Source organism: Oncorhynchus mykiss, chromosome 9 (assembly GCF_013265735.2).
Source record: "Oncorhynchus mykiss isolate Arlee chromosome 9, USDA_OmykA_1.1, whole genome shotgun sequence".
NCBI lineage: Eukaryota > Metazoa > Chordata > Actinopteri > Salmoniformes > Salmonidae > Oncorhynchus > Oncorhynchus mykiss.
Window position 1 is genome coordinate 16,118,929 of NC_048573.1, and position 27,871 is coordinate 16,146,799.

Consider the following 27,871-nt stretch of genomic DNA (forward strand, 5'->3'; position numbering starts at 1 on the left):
TTTTCACAACTTTTAATATTACTTTACTACATTCCTAAAGAAAATGTTGTACTTTTTACTCCATACATTTTCGGTGACACGTAATTACTCCATACATTTCCCGTGACACCCAGGACAGGAAAATTGTCCAATTAACGCCCTTATCAAGATAAGTTGGAGAGAAGTAATTGTTGAAGAGTAGGCCTCAGATCTACATAGAAGGTATGACAATTAGATGAAGTTGGCAAATATGGCAAAAGTAAATAAATAACCCAGACACATTTTGAACAATGAACATAATTGTATTCGTGTTAACATGTGCTGGTCAAATAATATATATTTTGTGTCTTATGACGCACTTGAAATTTATGAGTAGGCCACAGGCTTTTCCATTCGCCATTTCAAAGCGTGGTAGGTAACATGAAGTTCAGAAGCAATTGTCAAAAATATTTAAATAGCAGACAAAAAAAATTGAAATAGAAACAGTCAAACCATTGTATAGCATAATTGCATTAGTGTTTTAATGTGCTTTTTGTCACCGAAGTAAAGTTGGTTTTCTACTCACACATTCCGACATTCAAGAGACATTCAATCAACAGACAATCGCCAAAAGCCATTTAAAATTGTAAAATCCATAACTAATTCATTGATTGTCACAGAAACATAAAAATATATATGGTTTATTCTATAAATGTCTAGCATACTTTTACTACCTTTGTTTTGAATAAAAAATCCAGTTTTGATTTGATGGAAATACATACAATCTATAAGATGCCATTTAAAGAAGTATACATCAATAACTAATTCACCGTTTGTCACAGATTCATCAAACTAGGTATGATTTATTCTCTAAATATCTAGTATACTTTTACAACCTTTGAGTAAACGTTCCAGTTCTGATTTGATAGACATCTATAAAATGCCATTTAAAGCTATATAAATCAATAACGTTTTCACTGATTATGACAGAATCATCAAGCAATGTATGATTTATTGTATAAATGTCTAGCATACTTTTACAACCTTTTGTTTTGAGTAAACATTCCAGTTCTGATTTGATAGAAATACATCAAATCTATAAGTGGTATAAGTGGTATAAATCAATAACTAATTCACCCTTTGTCACAGAAACATCAAACTAGGTATTCTATAAATGTCTAGCATTTTCAACTTTTGTTTTTAGTAAAAATTCCGTTTTGATTTGATAGAGGGCATGTAGTGCATCTAGAGGGCGTGTGGTCAAAGTTCTAACGAGTCTGTTATACCGAATTCGAACGTCAACAGTGAAGAGGCGACTCCGGGATGCTGGCCGTAAAAACAAATTCAACTACATCTTGATTTACCCAGATAATCAATAGAGATTTACCATTCAAATAAATTATTATCATTATGTTGTTATGTAGTTAGATTGGTAAAACAAAGTCAAATTGAATGTATGTATAATGTGAATGTATAATTGACTCATTAATGCATACATGGCTGTCTTTAAAAAAAAAAAAAAAATTAACGATAAGAAGCCCAACGATTGAACAGAGCAGTAGCTGAGTTGATCTGTCTGGATTGTGCCATTTTGTGACTTTGGTTAACATGCTTTCCTTTGTATCATTTTGGTATTAAGTATCGTGATGGTATAGAGATACTTAACCGGGTATCAAAGTCATAATTATGGTATGGTGCCAAACAGCTTATATACTGATAGTTCAGTGATGCCACTATATAATATAGATGGTGTCGCGTATTTTCTATTACTTAGTGTTAACACAAAGGTAAATATGTATAACATATACAGTAACAATAAGTAATGTGTTGACTTATTCTACATGTCAACCTGCACGAATGAGGTTGACTGAGCTTCCTCTTCGTAGTTTGTTTTGTTTCACTTTTTTGCTCTTATTCAGAATTTCCCCAGCAAACAAGACATCACCAAGTCAACATCCAGCGTCACACCAAACGTCAACAAAATCCATATCACATATAGATAATTGGCGTACGGCTTTGAAGCATAAAGGATGTGTAATATGATTCGATACTGAGCGTTGTGGTGATGTATCTATGTGGTTCCATAGTGTAGTGGTTATCACGTCTGCTTTACACGCAGAAGGTCCTGGGTTCGAGCCCCAGTAGAACCATTCTTTTTGCGGCAGGCCGCCTAGCGGTTTGAGAGGTGAGCCAGCAACCGGAGGGTTCCCAGGTCATATCTCTCGTGTCTGACAGGAAAAATCTGTCTGGAAGTGAGCTGGCAACCGGAGTGCTGCTGCACTGTAAAAAAAAAAAATCTGTCTGTAAATCACATAATAATAGTATTGTACATAACAGAACTGAATAGCATATTATAACATTACTGTAAGATAAAAAACACCACTGCATTGTTCTCTTATGTAGCCAAAAGCCAAATATACATAGGCTTTGCTGCAGTTTAATACCATCCGCTCTAAAAAATCATTCACTGTTAGGAATGTAAAGATTAACCGATCATATCAGTCCCTGGTCCAAATGTTTAAGATGTGAGTGCATATTGTGGCAGGAGACCAAACCAATCCAATAGCTTGCATCAGTCAGAAAATATATTCAAATGTTCCGAATTGCCGGGTTCACAATTTTGTTGTTGCTCATATTACTTTCTTGTTACCTTGTGAAAATACCTCATCTTTTGTCGAACTAAACATGTAACTGTAACAGTCATTGATCAACAAGCCATTTTTCATGCCAAACAACCCTGGCAATATCAGTAGCCTAGTCAAACCACTGTTTTGCGCGCCTGTCCAACAACAGGTAGGCTGCGTGTCACCTTTAGCATTCAAATGTTTGTAAAATAGCTTGCTCAATATCAGGCTTTATTACTTAGGTTGTTAGGTTATTGTTTTTACTTTGTGGCAGGCTGACTACCTGTTATGCGAGTGCAGCAAGGAGCCAAGGTAAGTTGCTAGCTAGCATTAAACTTATCTTAGAAAAAATAATCAATCTTAACATAATCACTAGTTAACTACACATGGTTGATGATATTACTAGTTTATCTAGCTTGTCCTGCGTTGCATATAATCAATGCGGTGCCTGTTCATTAATTTATCATTGAATCACATCCTACTTTGCCAAACCGGCGATGATTTAACAAGCGCATTCGCGAAAAAAGCACTGTCGCTGCACCAATGTGTAACCATAAACATCAATGCCTTTCTTAAAATCAATACACAAGTATATATTTTTAAACCTGCATATTTAGTTAATATTGCCTGCTAACATGAATTTATTTTAACTAGGGAAATTGTGTTACTTCTCTTGCGTTCTGTGCAAGCAGAGTCAGGGTATATGCAGCAGCACCTGGCTCATTGCGAACTGTGTGAAGACCATTTCTTCCTAACAAAGACCGTAATTAATTTGCCAGAATTGTACATAATTATGACATAACATTGAAGGTTGTGCAATGTAACAGTAATATTTAGACTTAAGGATGCCACCCATTAGATAAAATATGGAACGGTTCCATATTTCACTGAAAGAATAAACGTTTTGTTTTCGAATTGATAGTTTCTGGATTTGACCATATTAATGACCTAAGTCTCGTATTTCTGTGTTTATTATATTAAAATTAAGTCTATGATTTGATAGAGCAGTCTGACTGAGCGGTGGTAGGCAGCAGCAGGCTCGTTCATTCAAACAGCACTTTCCTGCATTTGCCAGCAGCTCTTCGCTGTGCTTCAGGCATTGTGCTGTTTATGACTTCAAGCCTATCAACTCCTGAGATTAGGCTGGCAATACTAAAGTACCCATTAGAACATCCAATAGTCAAAGGTATATGAAATGCAAACGGTATAGAGAGAAATAGTCCTTTAATAACTACAACCTAAAACTTATTTCTTGTGAATATTGAAAACTCATGTTAAAAGTAACCACCAGCTTTCATATGTTCTGAGCAAGGAACTTAAAGTTAGTTTTTTTTACATTGCACATATTGCACTTTTACTCACCAACACTTTGTTTTTGCATTATTTAAACCAAATTGAACATGTTTCATTATTTATCTGAGACTAAATTGATTTTATTTATGTATTATATTAAGTTAAAGTAAGTGTTCATTCAGTATTGTTGTAATTGTCATTATTACAAATATATATATAAAAATCGGCTGATTAATGGTATCGGCTTTTTTTGGTCCTCCAATAATGGTATCGGCGTTGAAAAATCATAATCGGTCGACCTCTAAATGGTTTCACCAGTATAAAGAAGACTAAGCAACCGCCTGAGACACAACTCTCACGCTTTTTGCCTGCCACTCATCTCTCTCCCTCTGCTGGCCTGGCTGCTCTGTCTCTTTGCTAATGATTCAAGTGTGTGTTCAGTCTTCGGTCTGTTCAATCAATCAAAGTGATTTATAAAGCCTTTTTACATCAGCTGATGTCGCAAAGTGCTGTACAGAAACCCAGCCTAAAACCCCAAACAGCAAGCAATGCAGATGTAGAAGCGCGGTGGCTAGGAAAAACTCGCTAGAAAGGACTAACATCCATCACTCGGCAGAACTGCCAATAAAATACTCTTGAGTTGCTGCTCTGCTCTGCGCAGCCTGCCTGCCTGCTGCCTGCGCGCATACCAATCTCTGAAAGTACTTTAAAGTTTGTTAAAAACCATGACTTACCAAGACATTTAGTAGAAATAAAACGCATCTATTTACCATACCATAAAAAAAGCATACAAATTAACACAGCAGCACATCATTCAGCGATGTTTATTGTTGTCAGGGAAAAAGCATAATTCTACTGTCACTTTTTTTAATGGTCTGAAAAGTTACCAATTGTCGCTATTGACATGTTTCGGTAGCTGCGTTTCATGTCTGTAAAGGCTTGCGTAAAGATATAATTTAACTGCCCGGCCCTAGCAGTCATACATGCGTAATAGGACAATTATTCTGCATTGTGAATTGATGTGGACTTGTAAGATTTTTTTCTTATCGTATTAATGAAAAAATTACACAAAACATGTCTGTTTATATCCATTTGTCACATCCCTGCTATATAGCCTACCTGCTGATCGTTCATATCGATTGTTCAGATTCCCCAGTAGCAATAATTTAGGTAGTTTGCTTTAAACAATCGGTGTATATGCATATTTTTTTATATAGTCAAAGTGGGAGGAAAAGAAAAGTTCACTCTGTAAAAACTACCAAACTGTCTAAACCTTTCGGTTTTTAAACAGGGTTGAAATCCAAAGTTGAGCTATATATTCATAGGCTATGTCATAACACATTTTTAAAGATAAATATTGATATATTACTCGCTCAAACACTTTGAATTGCCAAAATTACTTAGTGGGTGATGGTGATTTCCGATCCAAAGTGTGCTGACAAAAATAAAACGTTTCCCCCCTTATCTGATAGGGTGGTGGTAGATTCCAAGTTTCCCTTATGGCTCAGCTCAGGTGCCTACATACACCATAGACATATACACTGAGTATACCAAACATTAGGAACACCTAATAATGAGTTGCAACCCCCCCACCCCACCCCATTTTGCCTACGGAACAGCCTCAATTATTCAGGACATGGACTCAACATTTTTAAAAGTGTATTTTTCCATATAGGGAGATACTTGGTCAGTTGTACAACTGAATGCATTCAATTGAAATGTGTCTTCCGCATTTAACCCAACCCCTCTGCATCGGAGAGGTGCAGGGGGCTGCCATAATCAACTTCCACATCGTCAGCACCCAGGGAACAGTGGGTTAACTGCCTTGCTCAGGGGCAGAACAAAATATTTTTACCTTGTCAGCTCAGGGATTCAATCCAGCAACCTTTCGGTTACTGGCCCAACGCTCTAACCACTAGATATAGACACACCCTATGTGTTTTCATAAAATCATCTATATGCATTGAACTTGTTTGATGTTTAAAGCTTATATTTTGATGAAAGAAGACAAATGCCTCAAGAGGGCGCCAGAGATCTAGATAACAGAAGAGAAAAAAAACTTCACCTGACCCAACTCCCCCTTTCGCTGATTCTGCCATTTCTAAGCCAAAAAATCAAAACATTGTGGCCTGAAGGTAGAAAATATCCTTATTAAAAATAAATATCTTACAAATAACATTGGCTGCGCTTGGCCTGTCTGCAAGAAGCTTGATACATTGCATCAACTATTGTAGCACTTGTTACTTGGTCTGGTGCAAAGCTCATGCTAGCAAACTTGCAACATTGTAGAAAATATTCTGGGCCCTCAGATTCCAGTGTCAGTGAGCGCTGGACAGACAGACACTGCTTTAGGCTATTTTGCGCAAGGGATAAGAAGTTGACCTGTTTTATGAAGTTTCCACCGGATCAGATGATTGAGTATTTATCCCCTTTCATGCTGAGTGGCAATCAAAAGGGAGAGAGCTGGAAAGTTTTTCAAATAGGCTGTTGAGGAACTATTTAATTCTCAACGGATGTAAAAACAGACTTTGTTTACTTGCTGTTTCAGGCGAAGAAAGAAGTACTTTGAGAAGCTCTACAGTGATTGTGAGTTATGACAATCAGAAATCGTATCAGATCCCCAAATGGGCACATTTATAGGCCTATGTTTGCGCACAGACCAGGTAGACTAGTCCTACTTCTATGCGTAATTAGGTGCATGTCCTTACTCAAGATTGACAGGAGCTCTCCAAACAAAAGGCAAGGGTGCCATCCCCACTGCCGCAGCAGTGGATTAGTGTACTCAGACAGGTGTGAATCAGACAGGTGTCTCGTGTGCCATAATTATTTTTGAAATACATTTGCCACTGCTCCTTTAAAAAAATCTTGGTCGACCAACAGCCTATGTATGACCAAACAATCGAACAGTTGACTAAATGTGGTCAGCCCTAAAATATAGACATGTGCAGAACGTGATCCGCACATGCGCAGACGCTTCGGGATCTTTAGCCCCGTGAACTAAAGATCCCGGAATAGTAACTCAGTGTTAAACATTAAGACATGGCCATGCAAAATCACTAATCAGAACTACTTACACTTGAATTTTTTTCCTAAAGGTGGTTAATAATTTAACTAGAAGGGATCCTACATTTCTATGCTCCCAAGAACAAAATCTTTTTTTAATGCATGTCAGTTAGGAACAAATTCTTATTTACAATGACTGCCTAGGAGCAGTGGGTTAACTGCTTTGTTCAGGGGCAGAATGACAGATTTTTAACTTGTCAGGAATTCAATCTGGCTCAACACTCTAACCACTAGGCTACCTGCCGCCCCAATGTTCAAGTAACTTCAGTCGTTATAGTTCAGAATATTTAATGCAATGTGGGGTCAAAAATGTCATAAAACACAAAACCGTTAAAGCTGCAATATGTACCTTTTTGGGCGACTTGACCAAATTCACATAGAAATGGGATTTATAAATCTGTCATTCTCATTGAAAGCAAGTCTAAGAAGCTGTAGATCTGTTTGTGCTCTATTTCTATGCTTCCGTTCTAAGGTTTCTGCGTCTTTTACTTTCGGTTTTGTACACCACCTTAAAACAGCTGAAAATACTATATATTTGTTTGTAATTGATAACATATTTCACATCGGTTTAGATGGTACAATGATTCTCTACACTCTGAGTGCTTATTTTGTCACAAACTGAAATTAGGCGAATTATTCGAATTTTAGCAAACAGGAAATGGAGGAGCGATTTCTGCACATTGGACCTTTAAGTTACACAGAACAAAAATATAAACGGTACATGTTTCATGAGCTGAAATGAAATATTCCAGAAAGTTTCCAGATGCACAAAAAGCTTATTTCTCTCAAAGTTTGTGCACATCTGTTTAGTGAGCATTTCCCCTTTGCCAAGATAATCCTTCCACCTGACAGGTGTGGCTTATCAAGAAGCAGAAAACAGCATGATCATTGCATAGGTGCACGTTGTGCTGGAGACAATAAAAGGCCACGCTAAAATGTGATGTCACAGATGTCTCAAGTTTTGAGGGAGCCCACAATTGGCATGCTGACTGCAGGAATGCCCACCAGAGCTGTTGCCAGATAATTGAATGTTCATTTCTCTACCATAAGCGGCCTCCAACATCGTTTTAGAGAATTTGGCAGTACTTCCAACCGGCCTCATGATCCTGGTTTCAACTGTACCAGGCACCTGGCAGACAGCATGTATGGTGTCGTGTAGGCGAGCGGTTTGCTGATGTCATCGTTGTGAACAGAGTGCCCCGTGGTGTTGGGGCACTGCAGACAATGAACACGATTGCATTTTATCGATGGCATCTGTGAACAACAGATGTATATCTGTATTCCCAGGCATGAAATCAATAGATTAGGGCCTAATGAATTCATTTCAATTCACTAATTTCCTTATATGAACTGTAACTAAGAAAAACTGTTGAAATTGTTGCATTTTGTGTTTTATTTGTTCAGTATATTTACAACATAAAACTTGCCTAGGTAAATACCTTTTTTTTTATAACCATATGGGTGGTAATGTCACTTCATTACTGTAGGTATTGAACACAGCAATACTTTGTGTTAGGTTAATTGAATGGGTCTAGGCAACAAGTTTCCACAAAAACATTTTAGTTAGTGTGGTATCAAATCCTAGATTCCATTGCCTGCTTTCTGCACTTGAGCAATGTACTTTACCCCCCACAACAACTGCTCCACTGGCACCCAGTGTGGCAGCCCCCTGCTCCAACCTCGCCAACCTGTGTATTGATGTGTGTCTTTCAGAGGGGTTGGATTCATGTGGAAGTCAGATTTCGTTGGCCCTTGTGTGAAATTGCAGAACAAAGTAATCTTAATGTTAAAAGATAAATACCATCGTAAACAAGCTGCATTGTGCAGGGGTTCTTCCCTGCCTTTTGACATCCATTTTCCAGCAGAACTGTGATTTTCTCCAGAGGGAACACCTCCATATCCAGGGTCTTTCCTGCACATTTCACATAGACATTGAACTTGTCCACATCCTCAATGTTATCATGAGCCTAATACGTGAATATTTAATACAATTGTGTGGCATTATTTTATATTTATAGTATGAAGAATATGTGGCTATTCTGTGTTGAGCAGTTAATAAATAGTTACTCCTATATACTTAATTTAGAGTTATTAATGTAACTTTAGTTATTTCACAAATGTTGGGCTAGATGTTTAGATTTGTAATACATTGTAAGGCTGCTTGATGTGACTTTTGATAATTTAAAAAAGTAACTTGAAAGGCATGAGCTCTGCTTTGTTATTTGCGCAGGCTGTACACACTCCAATAGTCTCTCATTCACAATTTGAAAAGCACTTGATAATGCCTTGAATTCCATGGCAGCATCCCCTTTGTGGCTGTATTGCACCCTAAAAAAATCCTTGCCTTTTGCGGTCTGGAATGCTGTGTTTTGCCATTCTTCCTGACTGTGCTGCGCAATCCAAAGCGCCTCTCACTCACATGGCTCTCTGTCGCATGATCGGCTCTTTCCACAGGCTACAAGTCAGACACATCAGGGACGCAACTACGCTTGTCCATATCCAATTCCGAGGTGCATATTGAAGATATTGAAAGAACTGTCCACAATTACTTTTCGTCAGCCAACAAGATGAGTAGGCCTAACGAACAGCAAAAGCACTAGCCTATATCAATCTACTATCCCCATAGTAATTTGTGAGGTAAGACATATAATTTGCCCTAGGTCATAGATTTTAGCTGATTAATTATGAAGTACGTTTCACAGTTTCGCTGCACAGGTTTTAGTGGACATTGGAAGTCTGAACTAGGCCTACAGCTAGGGGACCATTGTAGGCCCATAAGCCCAATGTTTGACTTTAGCCTAGTTTGCAGTTAGAATCTGAATGTTTTTTTTTGCTTTTATTTACCTTCCAGCTTTATACGAGTTAAACTAATGACGATCTTGTAGAATAAGTACCCTACAATTGTCCCAAGTCAGCATATATACCCGTTTTATTTTTAAAAGCAAATTGACATTCATAAAATGACACAAAATATTACATGAAAAGTTATTTGTGTGTTTGTTACAACTCTGTGGTAATGGCTTGTAGTGTTTAATGTTTTTTTTTCAGCACTGAGGCAGTTTTCAGGTCTGCTGAGCGCAAACTTGAATGCTGTGAAAGTTCTGTGCAAACTTCTGGTGTGCATTTACTGTGAACACTGATGCAGTACCCACTTTATCTTGTTTTTAACAGTGGCTATTTGACCATAATGTAGGCCTACCAGAGTGGCCTACCATCAAAAACAATGGAGAAAATGCATCCATAAAATTTTAACATGGAAAATAGCTGTTCTATCTTTCAGCCTACTGTAGCAGCCAATGTGTGGTGTTTAATGTAGGCCTACGTTTAATGCAGGGCTTGACATTAACCTGTTTATCCATTTGTCCTTCAGACAAGGTCATGGCTGAAAATGTTGTTTAATGCAAAACCAATTTACCCCTGGTTGGGACCCACTATTATACATAATTGGTTATGATCAAGTAGAAGCTTATATACTGTTAGGTCAGTGATGCCGCTATAAAATAATGATGGTGTCTTGTATCTTATCTCACTTAGTGTTGACATAAAGATAAATATGAATGTTATATATTCTGCTTTCTTCAGCCATGATAGCATATACAGTAACAATAAGTAACGTGTTGACTTATTCTTCACAGGAACGACGAATAAGGTTGACTGAGCTTCCTCTTCGTAGTTTGTAGTGTTGCACTGTTTTGCTCTTATTCAGAATTTCCCCTGCAGACAAGACATCACCAAGTCAACATCAGCATCACACCAAACAACAACAAAATCCATATCACATATAGATAATTGGCGTACGGCTTTGAAGCATAAAGGATGTGTAATATGATTCAATACTGTGCGTGGTGGAGTTAAATCTATGTGGTTCCATAGTGTAGTGGTTATCACGTCTGCTTTACACGCAGAAGGTCCTGGGTTCGAGCCCCAGTAGAACCATGCTTTTGGCGGCAGTAGCCTAGCAGTTATAGAGGTGAGCCAACAACCTGAGGGTTGCCAGTTTTTATCTGGGATCTGACAGGAAATATCTGTCTAACACCATGCCCAAACCGGACACACGTGTGCGCGGAAGATTTTGTTTGCTAGTTTGCAGTTCCCAGCTAATTTGCCTATTTAGCTAGCATGCGTGCTGTTGCTAGCTAATTTGTCCAAGGATATAAACGTTGAGTTGTTATTTTACAAGAAATGCACAAGGTCCTCTACTCTGACAATTGATCCACACATAAATGCTCAACCAAATCTTTTCTAGTCATCTCTTCTCCTTCCAGGACTTTTCATCTTTGGACTTTATATGGCGATTGGCATCTAACTTTCATAATATGGTGTATTACCACAACCGACCGACCTCAGTTCATCTTTCAATCACCCACGTGGGTATAACCAATGAGGAGCTGGCACGTGGGTTATATGCTTCCAAAGGCCATTGAGAAAATGGGAGAGGCAGGACTTGCAGCGCGTTCTGCACCACAAATAGAAGCAACTTCTATTTTAGGGCTAGGCAATGCAGATGCTCGTTAGCGCACAGTGTGTGTGCAATGGTTGAATAACATGTATGTGTACATGTATTTTGCGACGCGAGCAGTGTGGTCAGCATGTAAGTGAGCTGGCAACACTTTTTTTGTAAAACATCTGTCTGCAAGATCACATAATAGTAGTATTCTACGTAACAGAAGTGAATATAATGACATAGTATAACTTTACTGTAAGACAAAAACACTGCATTTTTCTCTTATGTGGTCATAACTCAACATTGTGTATTTTGCCCAGAGGCGCACAGAGGCTATGCTGCAGTTTAACACCATTTGCCAAAAAATTCTAAGCAACACAGTAAGCTACTTATCAACAACACTGTAGGCTACTTCTAAACAACACTGTAGGCTACTTCTAAACAACACTAGACAACTTCTAATCAACACTGTAGGCTACTTCTAAACAACACTGTAGGCTACTTCTAAACAACACTGTAGGCTACTTCTAAACAACACTGTAGGCTACTTCTAAACAACACTGTAGGCTACTTCTCAACAACACTGTAGGCTACTTCTAAACAACACTAGACAACTTCTAATCAACACTGTAGGCTACTTCTAAACAACACTGTAGGCTACTTCTAAACAACACTGTAGGCTACTTCTAAACAACACTGTAGGCTACTTCTAAACAACACTGTAAGCTACTTCTAAACAACACTGTATAACTCAAGAAAATCTAAATGCATATCCCCATGAAACTGATTGAGATCAAATAGTTGGTATGCAGATGCTGGATGGGTGTTTCACCGGTAAAACTTGAATTATCATTCACGATGGAATGCAATGCTGTTTTTGTCATAGAGTAAGGTTATACTATGCTATTATACTGAACAAACATATAAACATGCAACAATTTCCAAGATTTTAGTGAGTTACAGGAATTTAAATAAATAAATTAGGCCATAATCAAATCAAATGTTATTGTTCACATGTGCCGAATACAACAGACCTTACAGTGGAATTCTTACGTACAAGCCCTTAACCAACAATTCAGATTTAAGAAAAATAAGGGGTAAGATATTTACTAAAATAAAAAATGAAAAATGGATACCTATTTAAAACAAGGGAATCAAAATGGGCCTCAGGATATCACAGTATTTCTGTGCATTCATATTGCCATCGATAAAATACAATTGCTTTCATTGGCCCATACTATAACCCCACTACCACCATAGGGCAATCTGTTCACAACATTGACATCAGCAAACCCATCGTCCACACAACACGATACACGTGGTCTGCGGTTGCGCGGCCGGTTGGACATACTGCCACATGTTTTAAACGTTGTTGGAGGCGACTTAAGGTAGAGACATACAGTCAATTATCTGGCAACAGCTCTGGTGGGCATTCCTGCAGTCAGCATGCCAATTTAGCGCTCCCTTAAAACTTGAGACATCTGTGACATTGTGTTGTGTGACAAAACTGCACATTTTAGAGTGACATTTTATTGTCTCCAGCACAACGTGCACCTATGTAATGATCATGCTGTTTTCATCAGCTTCTTGATAAGCCACACCTGTCAGGTGAAAGGATTATCTTGGCAAAGGAGAAATACCCACTGAAAGGGATGTGCACAAAATTTGAGAGAAATAAGCTTTTTGTGCATCTGGAACATTTCTGGGATCTTTTTTATTTCAGCTCATGAAACATGGGACCAACACTACATGTTGCGTTTATATTTTTGTTCAAAGCATATTCGGTTATTTAATGTAGAATTAGGTCAACCAATTATGATTTTTCAACGCTGATACCGATTATTGGATGACCAAAAAAAGCAGATACCGATTAATCGGCTGATGTTTATATATATAATGACAATTACAACAATACTGAATGAACAATGAACACTTTTATTTTAACTTAATATAATACATAAATAAAATCTATTTAATCTCAAATAAATAATGAAACTTGTTCAATTTGGTTTAAATAATGCAAAAACACAGTGTTGGAGAAGAAAGTAAAAGTGCAATATCTGCCATCTAAATAAGCTAATGTTTAAGTTCCTTACTCAGAACATGAGAACATATGAAAGCTGGTGGTTCAATATTCCCAGTTAAGAAGTTTTAGGTTGTAGTTATTATAGGAATTATGACGCGTTGACTAATTCTCTCTATACTATTTGTATTTCATATACCTTTGACTATTGGATGTTCTTATAGGCACTTTAGTATTGCCAGCCTAATCTCGGGAGTTGATAGTCTTATAAACTGTGTCCACTCCGACAATGACAACGGAAATACTGGAATAATAATATTGAATACATTACAATTATTTTGCCATGGCAAATGCCTTGTTCTTATGCTATGCTGAGTGACTGAAGCATTATGAAAACTGTAACATTTTGGAAATTTTAGATGTATTTGTTGTCGTGCTCTTCTTAGGCTCTTCCTTCTATTATGTAAATTGCCCGGCTAGCTCAGTCGGTAGAGCATGAGACTCTTAATCTCAGGGTCGTGGGTTCGAGCCCCACGTTGGGCGTTATTTTTTATTTCTAACCTCACTGTGCTCATCGACGAAGATTGTAGCTCCCTTGTGTTCAGTATTTGATTTGATATCTTAATGAAATTATATGAATTCAATTCCATAGCTGCAAAATGTTGCGATTATTGCTGGGAGGTTGGAAGCCAGTTTCTGATTAAAAGTGAGCGCCCAACGTGGGGCTCGAACCCACGACCCTGAGATTAAGAGTCTCATGCTCTACCGACTGAGCTAGCCGGGCTCTGTATTATCCGTTTGTATGTATGCCTGCTACACCTTCAAACCCTCGCTTCCTCGTGAAACGTGAGCACTTTCACAGAACCAAAACTCTTTATTTTAGCTACTGCGGTCATCTCTGTCTCTGCGGCGCAATCGACTATCCTGTTAGGGCCCACCCAGGGATGCAATATTTTCAGTAAGTATTCATAAAACAGTTGTTTTGAAGTCAGGAAATTATCCTCAGAAATACTAATTAAAATCAGAATGAATCTGTGCTGAGATTGTGGTAATATTCTCCTCTCTGTTGTAGGATTAATTATGTTTTCACTGCTATGTTCTTATCTGCGATTTTTCTTTTCAGTCAACAGTGGGGGAAAAACGTGGTTTTATGGTTTACTAACACAAACTAGGTAACACTTCAATAGTAGAGTACTTATACATGAACAAATATGTCTGAGGATCATTTCCTTACTTGTTGAATGAAACCCTTTTGATAAAAAAACGAAACACGTCCCTGGGTGGGCTCGAACCACCAACCTTTAGATTAACAGTCTAACGCGCTAGCCGATTGCGCCACAGAGACACAGCACAATGGGAAAAGGAAGGTTTTATATTCTTTGATGATTGAAGATGTTGCAGGTGAGGGGAGCATGACATTTTTATGTTATTAATTTCATTTTTCTTTTGGAAAAATGTCATATTCACAAATGTAAATTTAGCGAGTATTCAGACCCTTCCAGCGTCTTTTATTGGTAAGAGGCTAACGAAAAACTCTGCTACTGTTCAGCCTGCCTTGGGGAGTTTTGCCACGGGGAGTTTTGGGGTTTTGATAGCATTTAAAGATAAAATATATCTTTAAGATAAACCATGTAGTATATACGTCTGTTCAGATCTGGAAACAAACAAAACCTAAATATTTACAAACAAAAAACAACAACCTCTTGTAAATGACACCTGGGCCCATGGCATTGACAGGCTCCACCATTTCAATCAAACACACTCGTAGAGGAAGACTTTAGAGAAACTAGCAGCTAATGTCAAGAACTCTCAAAACTCTGTTTTGCCATACAATTATGACTGAAAGCTGAATATTTCTCTGTCTGGATAAGATGATAGAATTCTTGCAACCATGTAAAGGGGAGTGATTGCCATGAAATGAACGTGATCGTTACTCCACGTGTGTCCTCCTCCTAGCAGCTTAGTCTCTGTGGCGCAATTGGTTAGCGCGTTAGACTGTTAATCTAAAGGTTGGTGGTTCAAGCCCACCCAGGGACGAGTGTTTTCCATTCGTTGAGCTCTGTGATGTCAGAAGACTTTCCTCTAGTGTAAATTTGACTCCGTGTGTGACTGTATTCCTGTATTCTGTTTTTAGACGTGATGGGTGAGCTGTTAAATGTAAAAGAGGAGGAGTATGATATTTTCCATCCTAGTAAAATGGGTGTCAGTGGCCTTCACCATATATCTAAACTCCATATAGAATGAGATCACAGACAGCCAGGGGTCAAAGGTCAGCTTTCTACCAACTCCATGTTTGTGGCGCTATTGCTTTGAGCCTTAGACTGTTAATCTAAAGATTTGATTGATGTGTTTGAACATACAACATGAGAACAGTTGCATTGAAACCACTGGTAAAAATGGGAGACGGTGGCCCAATTGGGTATATAAATAACTACAGAGGGTAGGTAGTGCGTACGGCCCAGTACATCACTGGGGCTCAGCTGCCTGCCATCCAGGACCTCTACACCAGGTAGTGTCAGAGGAAGACCCTAAAAATTGTCAAAGACCCCAGCCACCCCAGTCAAAGACTGTTCTCTCTACTACCGCATGGCAAGCGGTACTGGAGTGCCAAGTCTAGGACAAAAAGGCTTCTACCTTGTTTTTACCCGCAAGCCATAAGACTCCTGAACAATTGTTTCTAGCCTGTCTTTTTACTGTTGTTTTATTTCTTTATTTACCTATTGTTAACCTAATACCTTTTTTGCACTATTGGTTAAGAGCCTGTAAGTAAGCATTTCACTGTAAGGTCTACTAGATCTGTTGTATTCGGCGCACGTGACAAATAAACGTTGATTTGATTTGATTTGAAAGCAAAGGCCTGTGGTTTTATTACTGTATACCTTGACCGTTCTGTATGGAAAATCTGGCTCAAAGAAACATATTTTTGTATATAGATAAGCATCCTGCTCCAAGGACCATATCATCATTATATATTACCAGTGGTGGAAGAAGTACCCAATTGTCATACTTGAGTAAAAGTATAAATAACAGTAGTAGAAAAAGTACCCAATTTTCATACTTTAAAGTATTTTTACTTAAGTACTTTACACCACTGTATATTAATCTGGCTCGACAGACTATATCATTTAGTTATACATTTAGTTATATACATATATATATATATATATATATATATATATATATATATATATATATATAAATTAATAACTAAATGTATTGTATATATATATATATATTTATATATAGATATATATATGGACACACCTCCTCATTCAAGGGTTTTTCTTTATTTTGACAATTTTCATCATTTTAGAATAACAGTGAAGACATAAAAAACATGAAATAACACATATGGAATCATGTAGTAACCAAAAAAGTGTTAAACAAATTAAAATATATTGATGTTTGAGATTCTTCAAAGTAGCCACCCTTTGCCTTGATGACAGCTTTGCACACTCTTTGCATTCTCTCAACCAGCTTTATGAGGCAGTCACCTGGAATGCCTTTCAATTAACAGGTGTGCCTTGTTAAAAGTTAATTTGTGTAATTTCTTTCCTTCGTAATGCGTTTCAGCCAATCAGTTGTGTTGTGACAGGGTAGGGCTGGAATACAGAAGATAGCCCTATTTGGTAAAAGACCAAGTCAATATTATGTCAAGAACAGCTCAAATAAGCAAAGAGAAACGACGGTACATCATTACTTTAAGACACAAAGGTCAGTCAATCCAGAAAATTACAACAACTTTGAAAGTTTCTTCAAGCGCAGTCGCAAAAACCATCAAGCGCTATGATGAAACTGGCTCTCGTGAGGACCGCCACAGGAAAGGAAGACCCAGAGTTACCTCTGCTGTGGAGGATAAGTTCATGAGAATTACCAGCCTCAGAAATTGCAGCCCAAATAAATGCTTCACAGAGTTCAAGTAACAGACACATCTCAACATCAACTGTTCAGAGGAGACTATGTGAATCAGGCCTTCAATGTCAAACTGCTGTAAAAACAAAAACACTACTAAAGGACACCAATAAGAAGAAGAGACTTGCTTGGGCCAAGAAACACAAGCAATGGCCATTAGACCGGTTGAAATCTGTCCTTTGGCCTGACTCCAAATTTGAGATTTTTGGTTCCAACCGCTCTGTCTTTGTGAGACGAGGAGTAGGTGAACGCATGATCTCCGCGTGTGTGTGGTTCCCACCGTGAAGCAAGGACAAGGTGTGATGGTGTGGGGATGCTTTGCTGGTGACACTGTTGGCGATTTATTTAGAATTCAAGGTACACTTAACCAGCATGGCTACGACAGCATTCTGCAGCGATATGCCATCCCATCTGGTGTGCGCTTAGTGGGACTATCATTTGTTTTTCAACAGGACAATGACCCACACACCTCCAGGCTGTGTAAGGGCTATTTGACCAAGAAGCAAAGTGATGGGAGTGCTGCATCAGATGACCTGGCCTCCACAATCACCCGACCTCAACTCAATTGAGAGAGTTTGGGATGAGTTAGACCGCAGAGGGAAGGAAAAGCAGCCAACAAGTGCTCAGCATTTGTGGGAACTCCTTCAAGACCGTTGGAAAGCATTCCAGGTGCAGCTGGTGGAGAGAATGCCAAGAGTGTGCAAAGCTGTCATCAAGGCAAAGGGTGGCTACTTTGAAGAATATAAAATATATTTTGATTTGTTTAAGACTTTTTTGGTTACTACAAGATTCCATGTGTTTTTTCATAGTTTTGATGTCTTCACTTTTATTCTACAATGTAGAAAATAGTAAAACAAATGTAGAAAAACCCTTGAATGAGGAGGTGTGTCCCAACTTTTAAATGGTACTGTATATGTGTATGTATGTATATATTAATCTGGTTTGAGGAACAATAAATTCAGAATCTATTGTCTACTCTTGTTACTGCTAGAGCTTATTTTCATTTTCAGAAACCCCATTGTGATAAATCACTGTATATCATTATGTATAACTTTGAGAAAATTAAAATGAATATATTTTGTCTCGTTGTTTAAAGTGTGCGCAGGACTTGTTTGTCGACACATGTTGGTATCGTGTTTGTTAGGGATGGGCATTTGAAATTATTTCACTCTTCGGATAATATGACATTATTTCTGCTATCAGGATAGTCGACATTGAAAAACGCAGTTAAAAAAAACACTTGACAAGTCAGAATGACACAAACGTCAAAGGCAGGCTACCACAACGGACAGGCTGCAATTCTCCAGTAGTTTTTGGCTAACAGCAACGGTGAAAGAGAAGTCTGATTTTCGCCATGATTGATGAATTCTGTTTGAAATTACCTTTCTGGTGAGTGTTTTGCATTGCTCTGGGTCAGGTTTTGTGGAACCGTGGCTATGTACGCGACAGTAATTTCTATTTGAAGTGGAGAAAATAGGTTGTCAGAGTTTACTGGAGGACTAAATGCGCTAGCTCCAAAAAATCAACAGTTCAACTGTTGTTTTATTAAATAAAGAATTTCAATTGTCACGGTGTATCCCTGTATGTAATAATGTCTCAATGATCATTTAATTTAGAAAAAAAAGGTCAAATGAACACGCACACAAGTAAAGGAATACTGAGGTTTGTTCGGATTTTTGAATATTCAAATAACCGTGATAGTCTGTTGTGTGTGTATGCGTGTCTAAAGGTGTACTTTTACTGACAACGAAGGGGATGCTGTTGCTTTAACTGAAGTGATCTGCATAGGTAGGAATCCAGCATAGACTCAGTCCTCGTTAGTATAGTGGTCAGTATCCCCGCCTGTCACGCGGGAGACCGGGGTTCAATTCCCCGACGGGGAGGTAAGATTTTTATTTTCGTTTTACTTCTGCTTGTGAGAGAAGCCTCATTGTAAAATGACCTTCAGTACTTGTCTTTACTCCACTATAGCTACTCTACAGTGTCGTTTAACCCACTTGTAAAATGGATGGTGGTGGCAAAGGTCTGTTGTTTTATTACTGTAGATCTTGACCGTTCTGTTTTGAAAATATAAATCTCACTCAAAGGACCATGTCATTGTTATCGATCTGGCTAACGGACCTTCAATTAAGAATCTATAATAGATGACCACAGTATGAGTCATAATACCCATAAAACCTAGCAGTCAAACATGAAAATGGTTACAATTGTTTTTCGACCATACATTTTTCCCAATGGGGATTTTGGTAACACTTCAAATGAGGTGAGTGTTTTGCGTAAGCTTACCCCGGCGTGACATTTTTATAACCGTGTACATTTCTCCCAGACAAGGTGACTTTCATGAATATATTCACTTGTATTTACCCATCCCAAAATGAAATAGAGGCGACACTACAGACACCCTGGTTTGAATCCAGGCTCTATCACAACTGGCTGTGATTTGTGAGTCCCATAGGGTGGCGTTAATCTAAAGATTTGATTGATGTGTTTGAACATACAACATGAGAACAGTTGCATTGAAACCACTGGTAAAAATGGGAGACGGTGGCCCGATTGGGTATATAAATAACTACAGAGGGTAGGTAGTGCGTACGGCCCAGTACATCACTGGGGCTCAGCTGCCTGCCATCCAGGACCTCTACACCAGGTAGTGTCAGAGGAAGACCCTAAAAATGGTCAAAGACCCCAGCCACCCCAGTCAAAGACTGTTCTCTCTACTACCGCATGGCAAGCGGTACTGGAGTGCCAAGTCTAGGACAAAAAGGCTTCTACCTTGTTTTTACCCACAAGCCATAAGACTCCTGAACAATTGTTTCTAGCCTGTCTTTTTACTGTTGTTTTATTTCTTTATTTACCTATTGTTAACCTAATACCTTTTTTGCACTATTGGTTAAGAGCCTGTAAGTAAGCATTTCACTGTAAGGTCTACTAGATCTGTTGTATTCGGCGCACGTGACAAATAAACGTTGATTTGATTTGATTTGAAAGCAAAGGCCTGTGGTTTTATTACTGTATATCTTGACCGTTCTGTATGGAAAATCTGGCTCAAAGAAACATATTTTTGTATATAGATAAGCATCCTGCTCCAAGGACTATATCATCATTATATATTACCAGTGGTGGAAGAAGTACCCAATTGTCATACTTGAGTAAAAGTATAAATAACAGTAGTAGAAAAAGTACCCAATTTTCATACTTTAAAGTATTTTTACTTAAGTACTTTACACCACTGTATATTAATCTGGCTCGACAGACTATATCATTTAGTTATACATTTAGTTATATACATATATATATATATATATATATATATATATATATATATATATATATATATATATATATAAATTAATAACTAAATGTATTGTATATATATATATATTTATATATATATATATGGACACACCTCCTCATTCAAGGGTTTTTCTTTATTTTGACAATTTTCATCATTTTAGAATAACAGTGAAGACATAAAAAACATGAAATAACACATGGAATCATGTAGTAACCAAAAAAGTGTTAAACAAATTAAAATATATTCATGTTTGAGATTCTTCAAAGTAGCCACCCTTTGCCTTGATGACAGCTTTGCACACTCTTTGCATTCTCTCAACCAGCTTTATGAGGCAGTCACCTGGAATGCCTTTCAATTAACAGGTGTGCCTTGTTAAAAGTTAATTTGTGTAATTTCTTTCCTTCGTAATGCGTTTCAGCCAATCAGTTGTGTTGTGACAGGGTAGGGCTGGAATACAGAAGATAGCCCTATTTGGTAAAAGACCAAGTCAATATTATGGCAAGAACAGCTCAAATAAGCAAAGAGAAACGACGGTACATCATTACTTTAAGACACAAAGGTCAGTCAATCCAGAAAATTACAACAACTTTGAAAGTTTCTTCAAGCGCAGTCGCAAAAACCATCAAGCGCTATGATGAAACTGGCTCTCGTGAGGACCGCCACAGGAAAGGAAGACCCAGAGTTACCTCTGCTGTGGAGGATAAGTTCATGAGAATTACCAGCCTCAGAAATTGCAGCCCAAATAAATGCTTCACAGAGTTCAAGTAACAGACACATCTCAACATCAACTGTTCAGAGGAGACTATGTGAATCAGGCCTTCAATGTCAAACTGCTGTAAAAACAAAACCACTACTAAAGGACACCAATAATAAGAAGAGACTTGCTTGGGCCAAGAAACACAAGCAATGGCCATTAGACCGGTTGAAATCTGTCCTTTGGCCTGACTCCAAATTTGAGATTTTTGGTTCCAACCGCTCTGTCTTTGTGAGACGAGGAGTAGGTGAACGCATGATCTCCGCGTGTGTGTGGTTCCCACCGTGAAGCAAGGACAAGGTGTGATGGTGTGGGGATGCTTTGCTGGTGACACTGTTGGCGATTTATTTAGAATTCAAGGTACACTTAACCAGCATGGCTACGACAGCATTCTGCAGCGATACGCCATCCCATCTGGTGTGCGCTTAGTGGGACTATCATTTGTTTTTCAACAGGACAATGACCCACACACCTCCAGGCTGTGTAAGGGCTATTTGACCAAGAAGCAAAGTGATGGGAGTGCTGCATCAGATGACCTGGCCTCCACAATCACCCGACCTCAACTCAATTGAGAGAGTTTGGGATGAGTTAGACCGCAGAGGGAAGGAAAAGCAGCCAACAAGTGCTCAGCATTTGTGGGAACTCCTTCAAGACCGTTGGAAAGCATTCCAGGTGCAGCTGGTGGAGAGAATGCCAAGAGTGTGCAAAGCTGTCATCAAGGCAAAGGGTGGCTACTTTGAAGAATATAAAATATCTTTTGATTTGTTTAAGACTTTTTTGGTTACTACAAGATTCCATGTGTTTTTTCATAGTTTTGATGTCTTCACTTTTATTCTACAATGTAGAAAATAGTAAAACAAATGTAGAAAAACCCTTGAATGAGGAGGTGTGTCCCAACTTTTAAATGGTACTGTATATGTGTATGTATGTATATATTAATCTGGTTTGAGGAACAATAAATTCAGAATCTATTGTCTACTCTTGTTACTGCTAGAGCTTATTTTCATTTTCAGAAACCCCATTGTGATAAATCACTGTATATCATTATGTATAACTTTGAGAAAATTAAAATGAATATATTTTGTCTCGTTGTTTAAAGTGTGCGCAGGACTTGTTTGTCGACACATGTTGGTATCGTGTTTGTTAGGGATGGGCATTTGAAATTATTTCACTCTTCGGATAATATGACATTATTTCTGCTATCAGGATAGTCGACATTGAAAAACGCAGTTAAAAAAAACACTTGACAAGTCAGAATGACACAAACGTCAAAGGCAGGCTACCACAACGGACAGGCTGCAATTCTCCAGTAGTTTTTGGCTAACAGCAACGGTGAAAGAGAAGTCTGATTTTCGCCATGATTGATGAATTCTGTTTGAAATTACCTTTCTGGTGAGTGTTTTGCATTGCTCTGGGTCAGGTTTTGTGGAACCGTGGCTATGTACGCGACAGTAATTTCTATTTGAAGTGGAGAAAATAGGTTGTCAGAGTTTATTGGAGGACTAAATGCGCTAGCTCCAAAAAATCAACAGTTCAACTGTTGTTTTATTAAATAAAGAATTTCAATTGTCACGGTGTATCCCTGTATGTAATAATGTCTCAATGATCATTTAATTTAGAAAAAAAAGGTAAAATGAACACGCACACAAGTAAAGGAATACTGAGGTTTGTTCGGATTTTTGAATATTCAAATAACCGTGATAGTCTGTTGTGTGTGTATGCGTGTCTAAAGGTGTACTTTTACTGACAACGAAGGGGATGCTGTTGCTTTAACTGAAGTGATCTGCATAGGTAGGAATCCAGCATAGACTCAGTCCTCGTTAGTATAGTGGTCAGTATCCCCGCCTGTCACGCGGGAGACCGGGGTTCAATTCCCCGACGGGGAGGTAAGATTTTTATTTTCGTTTTACTTCTGCTTGTGAGAGAAGCCTCATTGTAAAATGACCTTCAGTACTTGTCTTTACTCCACTATAGCTACTCTACAGTGTCGTTTAACCCACTTGTAAAATGGATGGTGGTGGCAAAGGTCTGTTGTTTTATTACTGTAGATCTTGACCGTTCTGTTTTGAAAATATAAATCTCACTCAAAGGACCATGTCATTGTTATCGATCTGGCTAACGGACCTTCAATTAAGAATCTATAATAGATGACCACAGTATGAGTCATAATACCCATAAAACCTAGCAGTCAAACATGAAAATGGTTACAATTGTTTTTCGACCATACATTTTTCCCAATGGGGATTTTGGTAACACTTCAAATGAGGTGAGTGTTTTGCGTAAGCTTACCCCGGCGTGACATTTTTATAACCGTGTACATTTCTCCCAGACAAGGTGACTTTCATGAATATATTCACTTGTATTTACCCATCCCAAAATGATATAGAGGCGACACTACAGACACCCTGGTTTGAATCCAGGCTCTATCACAACTGGCTGTGATTTGTGAGTCCCATAGGGTGGCGCACAATTGGCCCAGCGTCGTCCGGGTTTGGCCAGTGTAGGCCTTCATTGTAAATAACAACTTGTTCTTAAGTGACTTGCCTAGTGTAATTTAAAAAATGAATATGGATGAGATACAACCAAGAGTGGTGCGGTCTGCACTAGCAATGGTCACAGCAAATTAACGCTCTTATTTCATCAACACATTACTATTAAGGTTATAATATTATAGAGAACAATCTAGATTCATTATATGTGATTTATAATGTAATAGGGCAAAGAAAACAACGTTTTGGCATTGCTTTCTTAGCACCCCTCTTGAATTGCCATGTTTTTCCCTAGATTCTAGAGTGGATAGCCGTATACTGTATAACTTTGTGAAATTTTGAATTAGTGTATAGAGTCAATTTAGCGACTTTGACGCTGAGTATTCAGACCCTTCCAGCGTCCGTCTTTTATTGGTAAGAGGCTAACGAAAAACTCTGCTACTTTTCAGGCTGCCTTGGGGAGTTTTGCCACGGGGAGTTTTTTGGTTTTGATAGCATTTAAAGATAACATATATCTTTAAGTTAAACCATGTAGTATATACGTCTGTTCAGATCTGGATGTTACCCCTCTGTTTTGCTATACAATTATGACCGAAAGCTGAATATTTCTCTGTCTGGATAAGATGATAGAATTCTTGCAACCATGTAACGGCGGAGTGATTGCCATGAAATGAACGTGATCCTTGTTCCACGTGTGTCCTCCTCCTAGCAGCTTAGTCTCTGTGGCGCAATTGGTTAGCGCGTTAGACTGTTAATCTAAAGGTTGGTGGTTCAAGCCCACCCAGGGACGAGTGTTTTCCATTCGTTGAGCTCTGTGATGTCAGAAGACTTTCCTCTAGTGTAAATTTGACTCCGTGTGTGACTGACTTGTCCTGTATTCTGTTTTTAGACGTGATTGGTGAGCTGTTAAATGTAAAAGAGGAGGAGTATGATATTTTCCATCCTAGTAAAATGGGTGTCAGTGGCCTTCACCATATATCTAAAATCCATATAGAATGAGATCACAGACAGCCAGGGGTCAAAGGTCAGCTTTCTACCAACTCCATGTTTGTGGCGCTATTGCTTTGAGCCTTAGACTGTTAATCTAAAGATTTGATTGATGTGTTTGAACATACAACATGAGAACAGTTGCATTGAAACCACTGGTAAAAATGGGAGACGGTGGCCCGATTGGGTATATAAATAACTACAGAGGGTAGGTAGTGCGTACGGCCCAGTACATCACTGGGGCTCAGCTGCCTGCCATCCAGGACCTCTACACCAGGTAGTGTCAGAGGAAGACCCTAAAAATGGTCAAAGACCCCAGCCACCCCAGTCAAAGACTGTTCTCTCTACTACCGCATGGCAAGCGGTACTGGAGTGCCAAGTCTAGGACAAAAAGGCTTCTACCTTGTTTTTACCCACAAGCCATAAGACTCCTGAACAATTGTTTCTAGCCTGTCTTTTTACTGTTGTTTTATTTCTTTATTTACCTATTGTTAACCTAATACCTTTTTTGCACTATTGGTTAAGAGCCTGTAAGTAAGCATTTCACTGTAAGGTCTACTAGATCTGTTGTATTCGGCGCACGTGACAAATAAACGTTGATTTGATTTGATTTGAAAGCAAAGGCCTGTGGTTTTATTACTGTATATCTTGACCGTTCTGTATGGAAAATCTGGCTCAAAGAAACATATTTTTGTATATAGATAAGCATCCTGCTCCAAGGACTATATCATCATTATATATTACCAGTGGTGGAAGAAGTACCCAATTGTCATACTTGAGTAAAAGTATAAATAACAGTAGTAGAAAAAGTACCCAATTTTCATACTTTAAAGTATTTTTACTTAAGTACTTTACACCACTGTATATTAATCTGGCTCGACAGACTATATCATTTAGTTATACATTTAGTTATATACATATATATATATATATATATATATATATATATATATATATATATATATATATATATATATATAAATTAATAACTAAATGTATTGTATATATATATATATTTATATATATATATATATGGACACACCTCCTCATTCAAGGGTTTTTCTTTATTTTGACAATTTTCATCATTTTAGAATAACAGTGAAGACATAAAAAACATGAAATAACACATGGAATCATGTAGTAACCAAAAAAGTGTTAAACAAATTAAAATATATTCATGTTTGAGATTCTTCAAAGTAGCCACCCTTTGCCTTGATGACAGCTTTGCACACTCTTTGCATTCTCTCAACCAGCTTTATGAGGCAGTCACCTGGAATGCCTTTCAATTAACAGGTGTGCCTTGTTAAAAGTTAATTTGTGTAATTTCTTTCCTTCGTAATGCGTTTCAGCCAATCAGTTGTGTTGTGACAGGGTAGGGCTGGAATACAGAAGATAGCCCTATTTGGTAAAAGACCAAGTCAATATTATGGCAAGAACAGCTCAAATAAGCAAAGAGAAACGACGGTACATCATTACTTTAAGACACAAAGGTCAGTCAATCCAGAAAATTACAACAACTTTGAAAGTTTCTTCAAGCGCAGTCGCAAAAACCATCAAGCGCTATGATGAAACTGGCTCTCGTGAGGACCGCCACAGGAAAGGAAGACCCAGAGTTACCTCTGCTGTGGAGGATAAGTTCATGAGAATTACCAGCCTCAGAAATTGCAGCCCAAATAAATGCTTCACAGAGTTCAAGTAACAGACACATCTCAACATCAACTGTTCAGAGGAGACTATGTGAATCAGGCCTTCAATGTCAAACTGCTGTAAAAACAAAACCACTACTAAAGGACACCAATAATAAGAAGAGACTTGCTTGGGCCAAGAAACACAAGCAATGGCCATTAGACCGGTTGAAATCTGTCCTTTGGCCTGACTCCAAATTTGAGATTTTTGGTTCCAACCGCTCTGTCTTTGTGAGACGAGGAGTAGGTGAACGCATGATCTCCGCGTGTGTGTGGTTCCCACCGTGAAGCAAGGACAAGGTGTGATGGTGTGGGGATGCTTTGCTGGTGACACTGTTGGCGATTTATTTAGAATTCAAGGTACACTTAACCAGCATGGCTACGACAGCATTCTGCAGCGATACGCCATCCCATCTGGTGTGCGCTTAGTGGGACTATCATTTGTTTTTCAACAGGACAATGACCCACACACCTCCAGGCTGTGTAAGGGCTATTTGACCAAGAAGCAAAGTGATGGGAGTGCTGCATCAGATGACCTGGCCTCCACAATCACCCGACCTCAACTCAATTGAGAGAGTTTGGGATGAGTTAGACCGCAGAGGGAAGGAAAAGCAGCCAACAAGTGCTCAGCATTTGTGGGAACTCCTTCAAGACCGTTGGAAAGCATTCCAGGTGCAGCTGGTGGAGAGAATGCCAAGAGTGTGCAAAGCTGTCATCAAGGCAAAGGGTGGCTACTTTGAAGAATATAAAATATCTTTTGATTTGTTTAAGACTTTTTTGGTTACTACAAGATTCCATGTGTTTTTTCATAGTTTTGATGTCTTCACTTTTATTCTACAATGTAGAAAATAGTAAAACAAATGTAGAAAAACCCTTGAATGAGGAGGTGTGTCCCAACTTTTAAATGGTACTGTATATGTGTATGTATGTATATATTAATCTGGTTTGAGGAACAATAAATTCAGAATCTATTGTCTACTCTTGTTACTGCTAGAGCTTATTTTCATTTTCAGAAACCCCATTGTGATAAATCACTGTATATCATTATGTATAACTTTGAGAAAATTAAAATGAATATATTTTGTCTCGTTGTTTAAAGTGTGCGCAGGACTTGTTTGTCGACACATGTTGGTATCGTGTTTGTTAGGGATGGGCATTTGAAATTATTTCACTCTTCGGATAATATGACATTATTTCTGCTATCAGGATAGTCGACATTGAAAAACGCAGTTAAAAAAAACACTTGACAAGTCAGAATGACACAAACGTCAAAGGCAGGCTACCACAACGGACAGGCTGCAATTCTCCAGTAGTTTTTGGCTAACAGCAACGGTGAAAGAGAAG

The 27,871-nt window shown here is 38.3% G+C and overlaps 7 non-coding genes across 7 annotated transcripts; 5 read left to right on the forward strand and 2 right to left on the reverse strand.

The window, feature by feature from the left end:
* The first annotated feature begins 2,035 nt into the window (after nucleotides 1–2,035).
* Nucleotides 2,036–2,108, forward strand: trnav-uac. The gene has a single exon. It is a non-coding gene; the product is annotated as a tRNA-Val (tRNA).
* An 8,693-nt stretch (nucleotides 2,109–10,801) lies between these two features.
* trnav-uac lies at nucleotides 10,802–10,874 on the forward strand. Its single transcript has one exon. It is a non-coding gene; the product is annotated as a tRNA-Val (tRNA).
* Nucleotides 10,875–13,875: 3,001 nt separating this feature from the next.
* On the forward strand, nucleotides 13,876–13,948 carry trnak-cuu. Its single transcript has one exon. It is a non-coding gene; the product is annotated as a tRNA-Lys (tRNA).
* A 168-nt stretch (nucleotides 13,949–14,116) lies between these two features.
* On the reverse strand, nucleotides 14,117–14,189 carry trnak-cuu. Its single transcript has one exon. It is a non-coding gene; the product is annotated as a tRNA-Lys (tRNA).
* Nucleotides 14,190–14,676: 487 nt separating this feature from the next.
* On the reverse strand, nucleotides 14,677–14,750 carry trnan-guu. Its single transcript has one exon. It is a non-coding gene; the product is annotated as a tRNA-Asn (tRNA).
* Nucleotides 14,751–15,368: 618 nt separating this feature from the next.
* trnan-guu lies at nucleotides 15,369–15,442 on the forward strand. Its single transcript has one exon. It is a non-coding gene; the product is annotated as a tRNA-Asn (tRNA).
* A 9,129-nt stretch (nucleotides 15,443–24,571) lies between these two features.
* Nucleotides 24,572–24,645, forward strand: trnan-guu. Its single transcript has one exon. It is a non-coding gene; the product is annotated as a tRNA-Asn (tRNA).
* Nucleotides 24,646–27,871: the final 3,226 nt, after the last annotated feature.